The following is a 14882-nucleotide window of genomic DNA, read 5'->3' on the forward strand; positions in this document are numbered from 1 at the left end:
GCTATTGGAGGAGTTAGGACGATATGTAAATGGGTGATTTCCATTAACCACCGGGCTATTTCCCTCCACAGCTGCGTGATAGTCGCACACTCCCACCAAAGATGAAAAAAAGTTCCCTCACCTCCACAACCCTTTCAACATCTATCAGATGTACTGGGATCCCCCATCCAGTTCTACCGGGCCTGCTCCTCTGGAAGAACGCCGAGCTCTAGGGTCCCATCCCCTGTAGCAAACAGTGAAGATAAGGGTCCCTATGACCCCTGGAGGGGGGGGGGATGATCCGACAGAGTCCTCCTCCATGGACTCGGATGATCTCCGATCAGACCCTTCTCCTCCAGATCAACGAAGGAAGTCCCTGCCTGAGACCTTGACGTTTGCAGGGTTTGTAAGGGTGATGGCAGAGGCCATCCCATTTTAACTTTTTTTTTTGTTTTTAATAATTAAATCTTTATTAGCAGACTTACCACAACATCAGTTGTGTAAAACATACATTCCACAACATGGAATAAAGACAGGTAATACAATTGAAAGAAGTCATGCCCTGTGTTAGAAGCACAAAACAAAATTGAAAATCAATAAACAATAACAGCATAGCAAGTACTTCACATAGACTGCATTATTCAACCTTATACCCCCAACCCCCAACCATCCCGCCTCCCTATACTCCACCATTTCAACTTTTGACAGAGGAAGATGCCAGGTACAAAATGCTTGAGATTCTCCAGTTTGTAGAGCCTCCTAAGGAGATTGTAGTGGTCCCGGAACATAAGATCCTTAAGGAGTTGCTGCTGAGTGCCTCCTGTTAACAAGAAGACAGACAGGATCTACATTGTCCAGAAGGATGCCAAATTCGATAAGCGTCTGTGGTCAAATCTGCTCTCAAGAGGGCCAAGCACTCTGACCCATTCCTTTGCACCCTCAGGGAAGGACCACAGAGCGATATACGCTTATTGCCCACATCGTTGTCTACCAGCTGTACATGAGCCAGTACTCATGGGACATCTGGAAGCAGGTGCAGGAGGTGGCTGAGCAGCTGCCTCAACAGCAGCAAGACACACTTATGTCGCTGGTGCACAAGGGTCTGGAGCGTGGAAAACCTGAGGTCCATGCGAAAGTCTCTGTGTTGGAATCAGCACCCGCAGAATTGCTTGGCTGCAAGCTTTGGATCTCCGACTGGAGGTACAAGAACGACTCGCTGAAGTGCCATGTACTGGAGAAAATCTCTTCAGAGATAGGTTGAGGGATGCTGTGGCCCAACTTCGGGACCACCACGAGACCCTCCAACAACTCTCTGCCAGTACTCTGGACCCATCCTCCTCATCCAGAAGGCCGTCAAGACTGGGGCCAAGGAAGCCTTTCACCAGAAGACATACGATCCTCTGCCTTCTCAATCCCGTCAACACCATCAGGGCTCCCATGGCTGTCTCAGACAGCAGAGAGCCCCCAAACCCCAGCCAGCTTCTCAGTCAACTCCTGGGACGTGGTTTTGACTGGCCCTAGGGATCATAAGCCAGTTGCCCATACCTGGGACAATGGATCCTCTGGTCGGGGGCTGGCTGCGGTTCTTTGTGAACCAGTGGCCCAGTCTAATCTCAGACAGTGGGTTCTGTCCATCGTCCACCAAGGGTACCAGTTAATCTATTGGGTGTCCCACAAAACTGCCCTCTGTGCCCATATTGAGGGCTGGTAGCACATCAGGAGGTACTACAAGCGGAGTTCTCTTCCCTCTTAACGGCCAGAATGGTCGAGCCCATGCCACCAGGGCAAAGAGGGCGGGCATTCTACTCCAGGTCCTTCCTGATTCCAAGGTGAACAGGAGGACTCTGTCCCATCCTAGACATAAGAACCTTGAACAAGTTTCTAAAAAGAGAAAGGTTCAAGGTGATTTCCCTGGCCACTTTGATCCCCCTTTTGCAAAAAGGGAACTGGCTATGCTCCCTTAACCTAAAGGACGCATATACTCATATCGAGATCTTCCTAAGTCAAAGGAATTTTCTCCGATTTGTCATGGGAACACAGCATTTCCAGTACCAAGTGTTGCCATTCAGGCTTGCATCTGCCCCACGGATCTTCACAAAATGCCTGGCTGTGGTAGAGGCGCACCTCCATAGACTAGGAGTGCATGTCTTCCTGTATCTGGATGATTGGCTGGTCAAGAGCACATCTCAAACAGGGGCCATCAGGTCCATTGGCTTTACCATTCGGGTATTGAAGTCACTAGGGTTCGTTCTCAACTACCTAAAGTCTATCTCAGCCAGTCACCTCAATTGGTCTTCATAGGAGCTCTGCTAGACACGGCTCAGGCCAAGGCCTTTCTGCTCCTCCAGAGGGCTGTCATCATGGTGACCATTGTGGCAGAGATTCAACAGCGCCAGCAAATGTCGGCTTGGCACATGTTGAGGCTCTTGGGCCATATGGCCGCAACAGTCCATGTTGCTCCTTTGGCATGTTTACACATGTGCAGAGCCCAATGGACCCTGAGGTCACAGTGGCACCAGTTCACTCAATCTCCAGGATTGTATTCGAGTCACCCCATCTCTTCGGGACGCATTGTCCTAGTGAAGGGGACTTTCCAATCTGGAACAGGGGATCTTGTTTCGGGGCCCCCCCCACTCAAATTGTCCTAACCACAGATGCATCTACCCTGGGGTGGGGGAGCTCATGTAGATGGGCTCATTACCTAGGGTCTTTGGTCTGCTCAGGAGCGTCCTTGTGAAATTAACTTCTTGGAGCTTCTTGTAATCGGATACGCACTCTGGGCTTTTAGAGATTGGCTGTCCAACACAATTATCCTGTTCCAGATTGACAACCAGATAGCCATGTGGTATGTCGTCAAGCAGGGAGGCACGGGATCATGCTTCCTGTGTCAGGAAATGGTCCAGATCTGGTCGTGGGCCCTTTCCCACAAGATGGTGCTCAGGGCCATGTATCTGGAGAACTTCGTAGCAGGCTGAGTCGAGCCTTCAGACTCCACGAGTAGTCCCTGGACCAGGGGTTAGTGAATCTGATATTCCGCTTCTGGGGGAGCCCAGACATAGATCTGTTTGCATCCCCCTGCAACAGGAAGGTTCCTTGGTTCTGCTTCCTGTACAGGCGGCAAACCAGCCTTGGACAATTTTGCCTGCCATTAAGGCAAGGATCTTCGGTATGCATACCCTCCAATTCCCTTAGTGGCGAAGACTCTCTTGAAGTTTCATGAGGACAGAGGGACTATGATTCTCATAGCCCCTCATTGGCCGAGACAGATCTGGTTTCTACTCCAGCAGGAGTTGTCAATCTGGAAACTGATCAGTCTGGGGACTTCCACGGATCTCATCATGCAAGATCAGGGCAGGCTGCAGCAACCCAACCTCCAGGCCCTGTTGCTCACAGCCTGGATGTTGAGAGGTTGATTCTGCAGCCGCTTGATCTTTCAAAAGAGGTGTCTCGGGTCCTGGTGGCTTCTGGAAAGCCTTCCACCAGAAAGTCCTAGGGACTAAAGTGGAGATGATTTTCTGCATGGAGTGAGCAGAAGGCCCTAGATCCATCCTCCTGCCCCACACAAAAACTGATTGATTACCTCCTTACACCTATTGGAGGCTGGATTGAAAACCAACTCCGTTAGAGTTCATCTGAGTGCAGATGGCGCATACCACCATGGTGTAGATGGTACGCCTTTTCTCTGTACAGCCTATAGTTGTACGTTTCATGCAGGGCCTGCTTCAGTTGAAGCCTCCCCTAAAGCCTCCTGCTGAGTCTTGGGCCCTCAACCTGGTGTTAGCTCAGCTGATTGAAAACTCCTTTTGAGCTGCTGCGCACCTGTGACCTGAAGTATCTGACTTAGAAGGTCATATTTTTGGTGGTGATCAATTCAGTGCACAGGGTCAGCGAGCTGCAGCCCTTAACGACTTATCCACCTTATACTAAATTTTATTATGACAGGGTGGTCTTGCAGACAGCAGGATGCTAATTGACAGCAGGACGTTAGTCCTCACAAAACTCACCCGCACCCTGCGGAGTTTGGTTTCTCCTAATTTTTATTTTTAATTGTAATTCTATGTTACGAGACTGTAGAGGGACACCCCCCTCCCCCCCCATGGACGCGTGGTATAGGGCATGCTCTGTGTTTTCTGCAACGGGGCTCCATCTGATATCACCCATGTGTGAGTACTAACATCCTGCTGTCCTTGGAGAACACCCGTTACAGGTAAGCAACTCTGCTTTACATGGTAGAGTATTTATGAGTTGGTTTCATTCATAAATCTGGAACATACAAGCTCCGCCCACACCCCGCCCCTTTTTTTGTGAAAAACATTTTGTGTGCGAACCACAAGATACATGTGCATGTGGGTGTCTTTAAAAATCAACGCGGTGTGCACCAGCCTGACTTCTGCGCGTATCTCCCGGCTTTGGCGTGCACTTGGCTTTTCAAATTCATCCTATACAGTATATGCTGTATGGGGTGCGGGGGTTTCAGTTTTAGAAAAGCCCCAGGCAGGGGGGGAGAGGAGAGGGTAATGGCACTGTATAATCTGTGGAAAAGGCTTTGACAATTACTTTCAATGAGAAATCCATAGGGATTTTTCTTCACCTTTAAAGTGCGTGGTGTTTTGGATGTTTTGTTTTTTTTTTGTCGGGGCAGGCTTACCTGCTACCTGAAAAATTACTTTACAGCTGCTGCCGAACAGCTTAAATGTAAAGCCTTGGCTCTCCCCATCTGTCTGGTACTTTTCCATGCATTCGGAGAGCTTCAGTTGTCTCACTTATGTCCATGCAGGGGAGAGCAAGCAGGTTCATACAGTGGGGAGGGGAAGAGGGGGGGGGGGGGTTTCAGTCCTTACGAGGCCATTGTACTGTTTATCATTGAGGAGGTCTGTCAGCATTATTACAATAATGAGTACAAATAAATGTGTACCAGCCAAGGCTGACCTGCGTAAAATAGCCTGGTTTTCTGTTCATTACTTAGTGTACAGCTACTCTATAATTACTCTACAATCTCAAGAGGTTTTAATCATTTAACCTTCTGTCTCATGCTTATTAGCATACATGGGCCTTGTATATAATTACTTAGGACAATAATAGATTCCCTGACGTACTGTATGTTCACTTGGTAACCTGTCACAATACAGTTGTAGGTTTAATTCCATGACAGATAAATGTCTGTATGGTCTTTTTTTTTTTTTTGCATGCACAACAGTAAAGCCCAAATTTAAGTATTCACGCTGTCTGAATAATGAATAAATAGAACAAAATTATGAGTCATGTGGAAATAGCGATTTATTTATTTATTTACGCCTGTGGAAAACTTTAGCTTTCTGCAAAAATGCTGATAGAAATGAAGCACTGAGAGACCTCCTGCGATGGTGAGCTTGAGTCTGCGGGAACATCTGTTTTTGCAAGATTCTTGTGAGACCAACTTCTCGATCAGAGGGATTCTTTTTTTCTACTTAGGGTTGCCTCTTTGAGATGGCTGATTTGTAAGCAAATAGTTTGTTTTTTTTATTTAGAAAGGGGTAAGAAAATGTAAAGCAGTAGTACTTACAAAATGTTTCTTGTATAATTCTGTAGCAGTTAGTGAAGTCGTTAAGATCCCTGTGTCCTGAATTTTGTTTTCCTTGAAGAGATATTTATAATGTATTTTTGAAAGCGCTTGCTATTCAGCCACTCTCACCATGGTGAAGCTGGGTAAAGGAGGGAAGGAATGGGGAGGCGTCACTGTGCTGATCTTTATCAGTGCCCCCATGCACCTTGCAAACCAGGCCCAGTGCGATCGAGTGTGCATACCATGCATTTGCACAGAGCGGCACACCTGGGGAGGAAGGGGGCGGGCCCGGCTGAAAGAGAGAAGCTGCCAGCAGCTGAAGAAGGAGACTGCCACCGCCGGCGAGGGAGGAGAGAGGCCGCTGGCGGCTGAAGGAGAGGCCTGTGATTTTTATCTGTGTGTGTGCGAACGTGCACCCGCTCACAACTTCCGCTCCTCCCCCCCAAGCAGGAAGGCAGTTGGGCCTTGGTGGAGCGCATCCCACCACGGCCTGATGACAGTAGGAGGCTCTGTATGTATATGTGTGAGCTTGTATGTGAGTGAGAGCCTGTGTGTGTCTGTGTGACAACCTATGTGTCTGTGTGAGCCTGTGTGTGTCTGTATGAGAGCTTGTGTGTTTCTGAATGTTTGTGTGCCTGTGAGAGCCTGTGTATTACATACAGGCTCTCACAAGCACACATACATAATGTATCTGTGAGGGAGAAGGAGCCTGTGTATGTGAGAGAGAGATTGTATGAGAGAATGAGTGTTATTGTGATTGTGTGTGAGGGAAGATAAAATTTGTACAGCCCTACCTCCCCCAATCCACGATGATCTCAGGTATGGAGAGCAGGAGATTTTTTTTTTTTAATTTTCTCTTTATTAAATTTTTAAACAATTAACATAAAGCATTATAACACACCTTAATTCCAAGCGGAGCATACAATTATCACCAGGAAAACAAAAACATTAAGTACTAAGAAATTATTAAAGTTTTCTCACTTTTAACAAGTATTAAATATTACAAATTCCAAATAATATTTCTCTCTGCTCCTTGCCTGTGTATTACTATGCAATCTGGGGAGAACAAACATAGAAATTGGAGCAACTACTTATCATTTTCTTATACAAACTTAGAAAGAAGGAAGTAGCTAGGTACCTAAATAATACCAGTATTATTAGACGGATCTACCAATAATTCACTTCTTGAATTCAGGAAAAGTTCCAACTGTTCTGGCTCCATAAATACATATCTATTTTTTTCTATTGTAAGTATACATTTACACGGGAATTTTATCATTATCTTCGCACCTGATTGACGAGCTCTAGGACAGAGAGTCAGAAATGTTTTCCTACGCAATTGTGTTGATCTCACAATGTCCGGATATATCCATATCTTTCCTCCTAGGTAAGGCTTATCCCTATTGCGGAAAGAGTTCTTTAGAACCATGTCTCTTTCAGCAGGTAGCAAAATCTTCACCAGCAGAATGCCTCTTTTCTCTATTTGTTCCTCCTGTATTGTCTCAAGGAAGCCGGACAGATCTTCGAGTGGGGATAATGACTCCAGACGTTCCCCTCGCTCCCCAACATCCTCTGTCTCACCTCCACCTCTCTGTGCTGCCCCAAATAGAAAATAGGCTTTCAAGATTGTGGGCATTTCACCACTTGGAAAGGACAATACTTCCTGAAGGTGTTTTTTAAGCTGTGCCTTGGGGGAAATTAACTTACATTTGGGGAAATTAATTATTCTCAAATTATTATATCTGAGATTGTTCTCCAGGCCTTCCATTCTCTTACCTATCCTAGAGTCCCCCTGAATCAGGCCAGTTTGAATATCTTTTATCTGATTTATTTGTAGATCCATTTCCTGAATTTTAGTTGAATTTGTAAGAACCATCGGATTCACCGTGTTAAGTTGTTCTTGAGAACCCTTAATTGTTGTCGTCAAATTATTGCTTTTTCAAGTAATGCTATAGCATTCCATAAGGTTTTAAGAGTTACAACTTCTGGTTTATTTAGCAATTTTAACTCTGATATATTTACCGATAAGTTCTGCGTTGTATTTTGCAAGTCCATTTGATCCGTCTGGCTCCTTCCCTGAGCGGTGGTGTATGGCAGTGAACTGCCCACACCGCTCAATACGCCGATGTTCAACTCCCTCAAGGCGATTAAGGTCCCCTCGCCTTGGATTGGCCCCGTCGCTCCCGCAACTGAGGCTGCCTCGAACGCTTCCTCCACTTGATGCAGCTTCGGCATCAGGGGTTCCGCCGTCTCATGCGCTCCGACATGGGCTGGAGGGGAAGGGGTAACCGGAGCTCCAGGGCTCAACGATGTTTCGGTCGAGTAGCACGGAAGTTTGCTCCTCCTCCCGTGCTACAGCCGACCCCTCCCTTACCTTCCCCTTCCTTTTAGTATGAACTGTCCTTCCTTCTTCCTTCCCCTCCGGACTTCTTCCCCCCTCTCCTCCTTCCACCCATTTTTAGTCTCCCTCTCCCACCAATCTCATTTCTCTCTCTCAACCTTGGTATGTATGTACGATTTACCTTTTATATAATGACATTCTAACCTAAGTGAAATTCCATTGAACACTCATTCCATTCAAAACTTATGTATATGTACATTACCTTGATTGCCAAGTCTAATGTGTATATATGTTTTTATTTTCTCTATAACGACAAACAAATCTAAAAAAAAAACATTTCCCCCTCATAGCTTTTAGTTACATTGACCACCAAGTTATATACATCCCTTGTTTCTACCTTGTTGTTCGCTAATTTATTTGTAAAGCCTGTTGCTGAATTACTGTTCGCTGTAAACCGATTAGATGTTCCAAACGATTATCGGTATATAAAAACACTAAATAAATAAATGAGGCATTTTAGTTCAGAGGGAATCAAAAGAAAAACGCCAGTCGGGAGCTTATCTAATTGTGGCCTTCTTTCACGACACCATTTTGTTCTCCTCCAGCAGGAGACTTTTAAATTCCTATCCGTTTTAATTATTGGGTGTAATTTGATGATTCTGCTCTTTTGAAATATTTCATTTGGGGGGGGGGGAATAGAACACTTTTTAATTATTGGATTTTTTCTTCATCGGATGATTTGAAATATTTTATTGGTGTTTGGAAATTTTGGATATTCTTATAATTAACTGATTTAAAATATTTATCTTTTTTACGAATATGATTTTACGATTATGGTTGATGTTTTATATTTCTTGATTTTATTATTTAATGTTTTATGAAGAATGGTATTGTTTCTGATTTTTCCATTGTTGCTCTGCATATAGAGGCTTGTTGTGGGTTTCAGTTCATTTCTTCTCAGCACGTTTCTGTTTATACTTTCTGATCTCTTCATTCTGTATTTGGTGAGAGTCTGTCTGTGTTCTGCATATGTGACGGAGGTGAGGGATGGGTGGGGGCGTGTCAGTTTTTAAAAATATAGATTACAGGAGGGTGCTGGGCTTTATTTGATGGAAAAATCCATAAACTGCTATTACAGTAATTAATAAGCAATAGTAGCTTGTGATTTATCTAATCTTTGGGTACTTGCCAGGTACTTGTGACTTGGATCGGCCGCTGTTGGAAACAGGATACTGGGCTTGATGGACCCTTGGTCTGACCCAGTATGGCAATGTCTTATGTTCTTATGGGTTCTTATGGGTATGTTCTTATGGGTCGGGACAGACACTGAATGAATTGTGAAGGAGGGAGAGGGGGAGGGTGGCAGCAGCACAGTAATTGTTCACACAGGGCACCATAAAACCTAGCACTGGCCCTTTTGCAGACAGACACACATCAAGCATGAGGGGTGCAGCAGCAATCCAAGAGTGCAGTCAGGGAAGGAAGTTTTAAAGACAGAGTACTGGCATGAGAAAAAGATAAAACATTTTATTTAAAACAAAAGGTATAAGATAAGAAATAGTCTGTCCCGACATAGAAGACAAATGAGTAGGGCCAGAGGAGGAAGCAATGAGCCAAGAAATTATTTAGTGCTTGCTATTGATACTTTTAAGTATTAGTACTTAATACTGTACATGGTTGTCAGTTATTTTCTCCTTTCTGCCCTTCAGGCTATGGGCTCTGTGGCGATTGCTGAAGTTGGTGGTGCACCAGGAAAATTGCTGTTGCCATGTGACTAAATAAAAAAAACCAAAAAACAAAAAAACTGTGCATACACAATTACACTTGCTATTTAGCACATTATAACCCAACATGAAATACAAATATTCAAATTCTAGTGTCACCTCAGCAAAAGGACTCCCTCCACTGCTAAACATTTTGGGCCGGATTTTGAAAAGGTTACGTGTGCCGGGCCTATTTTAAAAAGCCCCGGCGGCGCACGTAAAGCCCCAGGACGCCTGTAAGGCCCGGGACTTGCAAAAAGGGGAGGGGAAGGGCGTGGGCAGTCTGGGGGCGGGGTCAGCTGTTCCTGGCACAGCGGCTATTTGCCGTTGTATCAAAAATCGCATGCCGGCAATCGGCCGGCGCAAAAGGTAAAACAATACTTTTGAGAGGTATTAGAGTAGGGCTGGGTGGGGGGGGGGGTAGGGGTAGGGGTGAGAAGGTCAGGTTAGGGGGAAGGGAAGTTCCCTCACGGGCTGCTCCGATTTCGGAACGGTCTGGGAGGGAACGGGGGAAGGCTGTGCGGCTCGGCGTTCGCAAGGTGCACAATTGTGCACCCCCTTGCGCGTGCCCACCCCGGATTTTATAACTTGCGCGGGCCTGCGCACACAAGTTATAAAATCGGGTGTACATGTGCACATGTACGCCCGTGCGCAACCTTTTAAAATCTACCCCTTTGTGAAGTAACATAAACCCTGGCAAAAAACAGAACAAAACACCTAGAGCCTTACCATATCAATCAATCACAGCACTGAGTCTCAGGACTCAAATAACAGTAACCTTATGAAAAAGCAGCAATGCAATTACTACACCAGGCCTAGAACCTTAATATACCACCTATTGGGGTAAAAGTACAAGTTGGAGTGCTACAAATACTTACAGAGAAACTGCTTGCTAGCAGCAGTACTGCACCTCAGTCTCGCACAGGCAAAACAGAGACTGACCCTTTCCTAATATAGAAAGAAGGGACTACAAATTAGAAATAGAAATATGCAAACAAAACCAAAATAGCGTGAGAAACCAGACTCTGAACAGTGGAATTCTAAACAGCAAAATACAAAAATATAAGAAATGTACGTTCCCAAAGATGGCAGATTCCAATCGCTAAAAACTCAAAATATTTTTCTGTTGTTACCTTTGTTTGATCTTTTTATTTTCTAATCGGTTTGTCCTGGTCTCTCTCTCCTTTTTTTTTTTTTTCCCCCACTTTCTTCGTCAGTCTTTTCCTAATTCCTTCTCCAGGGTCACTCTTATCTTTGTTTCTTCTCCTTCTTCCCTTCCTCCCTCTCTTTCTCTCTGACTTACACACACGCTTATGTTTTCACTCACTCTCCCATAACACACACGCTAATGTTTTCTCTAACTCACATACCTAGGCTCCCATTCTCACACACAAACACCCACATTTGGGCTCCGATTCTTGCTTCCACACACAAAACACCCAGGCTTCCATCTCACACCCACACACCCAAACTCAGATTCCCATTCTTACATGCATGCACGCACCAGGCCTCACCTCCAGACCCCCTTCTTCCGCTGCTGCTGGGATGGGCTCTGATGGCAGGCTTGCATTGGCGGGCCTTCTTCGCTGCCACAGGTATGGGCTCCCGTGCAGCCTTGCTTCAGTGGGCCGCCTTTGTCGCCACGGGGATGGGCTCCCATGGTGACCTTTCGTTGGCAGGTCTTCTTCGCCACGGGGTTGGGCTCCATGGCGACCTTGCATTGGCAGGCCTTCTTTGCAGCAATGGGGATGGGCTCCAGTGGTGGCCTTGCTTTGGCGGGCTTTCTTCATCACCACGGGGATGGGCTCCCGTGGTGACCTTGCTTTGGCAGGCTTTCTTCATCACCAAGGGCATGGGCTCCTGTGGTGGCCTTGCATCATGGGCCTTCTTTGCTGCCATAGGGATGGTGTTTCTAATTTCTAATGGTGCACTATGAACGCTCCACTCTTGTGTGGCGGTATGTAGTAAAGATGACAGGCAGGAGGAGTCCAACAAGCTTTATTTTGTACACCCAGTTCACAACAGGTGTACATAACATAGGCAGAGCCTGCTGCTCACAGCTTTGGTTCTTGACAGTTGCTAAATGTTAGTCGCTTTGGTGCCTCTGTGCTGCACCTCCCTCTGGCCTGGTGTGCCTGATAGTGGCTGCCACACAGAGCACTGGTCCTAAAAACACAAGATGTGCCATGCTGAGTCAGATCAAAGGTCCATCGAGCCCATCATCCTCTCCCAGACAGTGGCCAATTCGGGGCTGAAGTAACCGTCGGATCCCAAAGAGTATAGATCCATTTATTGCTGCTCGCTCCCAGGGATAAGTAGTGGGTTAATAATAGTTTATGGTCTTTTCCTCCAGGAACTTATCCAAACCCCTTTTAAATACACACATGCAAGATGCCTTAACCACATCCTCTGGCAACAAATTCCACAGCCTGAGCGTGCACCGAATGAAAAAAAAAAAAACTTTCCCTGATTTTGTTTTAAATCTGCCACCTGTTAGTTTCATGGAATGTCTAACAGGTGTTTTGAGTTTATATAGCCTCGCAATATAGCCTCGCAATATAACCTCAAACACCTCCAAGTTTTACAGAGTACAGCCACCAGAATTTTGGTGAGAGCAAAAGCAACGGATCTCGTAAATCCAATCCTAAAGCAGCTACTCTGGCTCCCAATTTGAATATAGGTTACAGTTCAAAACTTTGCCTAGTCTTCAAATTGGCCCCAGACTATCTATTCCTGTTTCTGGTCTCAAACACTCCCACAAGAAAATCTCCAGCCTCCTAAATGCCTCCTCCTAAATGGCACTCCTACTTCCCACCGCCCCCACCCCACCCACGGCACCTGCCAGGGTAATTTGTACAGGACTTTGTGCATTCAGCTACTATGCCCCAAAACTTTAGAACAAAATTCCACTAGTGCTTTGTTACCCAGAGCTTTAGCTCCAGACCATTTGGCACCTATGCCGAAGTCAAAAATTGCGCCTCACCTTGAACACAACACACGACACCACAAGCAGGGAAACTGTTAAATGTAGGGGGCTTTAGTTTTTATTGTCACCCTGTAGCCTCCCTCTGTTCCTTTGGATTTCCAACTCAATTGGAACCAGTACGATCTTGGTGCCATAAGTTTTCATTCAAAGACTGAACTGGAAACCCCCAAGAAGCCAGACGTTGCATACCATGCAACATCAGAGGAATTGTGCGAAATAAAGTATCGTGAGCCGCACATTCTCAAAGTTGGCATTTTCCATTCGCTAAACTGAATATAAGATGCTTTTTTTCTACCCTTGTTGCCTAGACATTTCATTTTTCTAATCATTTTGGTCTTATTCAGAAAACATAACAAACCAGGCTCCTGTAGATCCCTTCACAGAAACTACGTGCTAGAAGAATGCATTACCTTGGTTATGCATACAGAATACAGACAAACCCTCACCAAATACAGAATAAAGAGACTATAAAGTATAAACAGAAATGCGCAGACAAAAACTGAACTGGAAACCACAACAAGCCACACTGTATACAGTGCAACTATGGAAAAACAAATATTACCGTTCCTTATAACACATCAAATAATAAAATCAAAAAATATAATAGTATAACCATAACTAATAAAAAGAATACATATTTCAAAACAGCTGACGAATGGAACATCCAAGAATTAAAAACACATATAAAACTATTCCAAATAGCAATAAAATATTTAAAATCATTAGATGCATCAAATAAATAAAAACTAATAAGCATTAACAAAATCCCCCCAATTTCCATACCTGGGAACTTTTGATTTCCAGATGCCCTGAGATTGTTGTGGATTTGCAGGGGATGAGGGTTGTTGCATGCAAAATTCCTCCTCTCTTTCACATGCTCAGTCATACACATGTACATACGTACTCTATCTTTCATGCTTAATCATACATGTGATATCTTTGATGAATGTCGATATATAAAAACTTTAAATAAATAAATATGAGAGTAGAAAAAGAACCTCTAATGTCTCAGAACAGGAAATCAAAATGAAAGCAAATGAGAACTATATCTGTATATGAAAAAAGTTTTTGCAATATAGTTATTAGAATAGAGGTATCAGCAAGCCTGAAGGTGTGCCCTAATAAAATATACAGCCAACCGGTCTTATCAATCATTCATCTCTTCGAAGTGTGTGGGGTGTTTTTTGTTCTTTTTTTTTTTTTTTTTTAAGCATATAAAAAGATCAACAGTCAATAAAGCAATTATATTGAATCCAAGTTATTGTCAAAAGGACCCATCAATGGCCGTAGTTTCGTGAACAAAGCACTTCCTCTTGGGTTAATTGTAACCAAAGACCTTTGTCTGTAAACAATATAAATGTTCAGTTAGTATATGTATAACCATAAATTGAATACAAATACTTATCTTAATCTTGAGCAAACCCATGGCACCTTGTCACATACGGACTAACTCGTCTCACTTAACTACATGGAAGAAAACTGGAACTGAAGGTCTTGAATGACTGGAGTTAATCAGATGATTTTAAACATCAAACTGACATAACAAACGTGCGATGACGCTGATCATTCCAAAGTAAACCAATCAGAAACATGAGATGAGAGAGCGTAATGCTTGCATACAATCCAATGAAAGATGAAAGTCTTGAATCATAGTTGAAAGTGGAACATCTGCAAAAACATTATAAGAAAACTGTAAAATCTAACTCAGAATTCAAACCAAAAGGTGTCAGTGTATTCAAATAATAAATCTAACGCTGTTCCAAACATAAAAGTGTCAGATTGAAATCTCCTCCTTGCCAGTCGGGTCTGGGTTGTTCAAGAACACAAAATCTGATATCAGAAAATGAATGAGAAAATTCTTCACTGATCTGATGTAGAGACAGATTAGATCCATGTTCCATAATTCTGACTTTGAGAGTCCTTCTGATTCACTAAAGGTTCAAATAGAAGATCTTGTGTCAGCAGCTTCACAAAGTGGGTTTCTCACAAAAAAAAAAAAAGCCATTGTTTTGCAACAATCGAATCAAAAAATTCCAGTTTTTTACACTCTTCTGAAAATTCACAAAAGATTGGTTGACCCTCCTGGTCGTCTGTCTGTTTTGGGTAGAGATTCATTATTGGAACCCCTCTCTCGTTTCGTGGATTTTTTCTTGGCTCCTTTGGGCCATGCCTGCCATTATATATTAAAGATTCACAAGATATGATTTTACATCTGGAACAATTACAGCTAGACACTTCTGAGATTTTTTTGGTGACTTTGGATATTGAGGC

The 14882-nt window shown here is 44.2% G+C and overlaps 1 protein-coding gene across 3 annotated transcripts in view; it reads left to right on the plus strand.

The window, feature by feature from the left end:
• Positions 1 to 14882, plus strand: part of SUSD4 (sushi domain containing 4) — a 154540-nt gene that overhangs the window by 71418 nt on the left and 68240 nt on the right. The gene's annotated exons all lie outside the window — the stretch shown is intronic.

The sequence above is a fragment of the Rhinatrema bivittatum genome, chromosome 3 (genome assembly GCF_901001135.1).
Source record: "Rhinatrema bivittatum chromosome 3, aRhiBiv1.1, whole genome shotgun sequence".
Lineage (NCBI taxonomy): Eukaryota > Metazoa > Chordata > Amphibia > Gymnophiona > Rhinatrematidae > Rhinatrema > Rhinatrema bivittatum.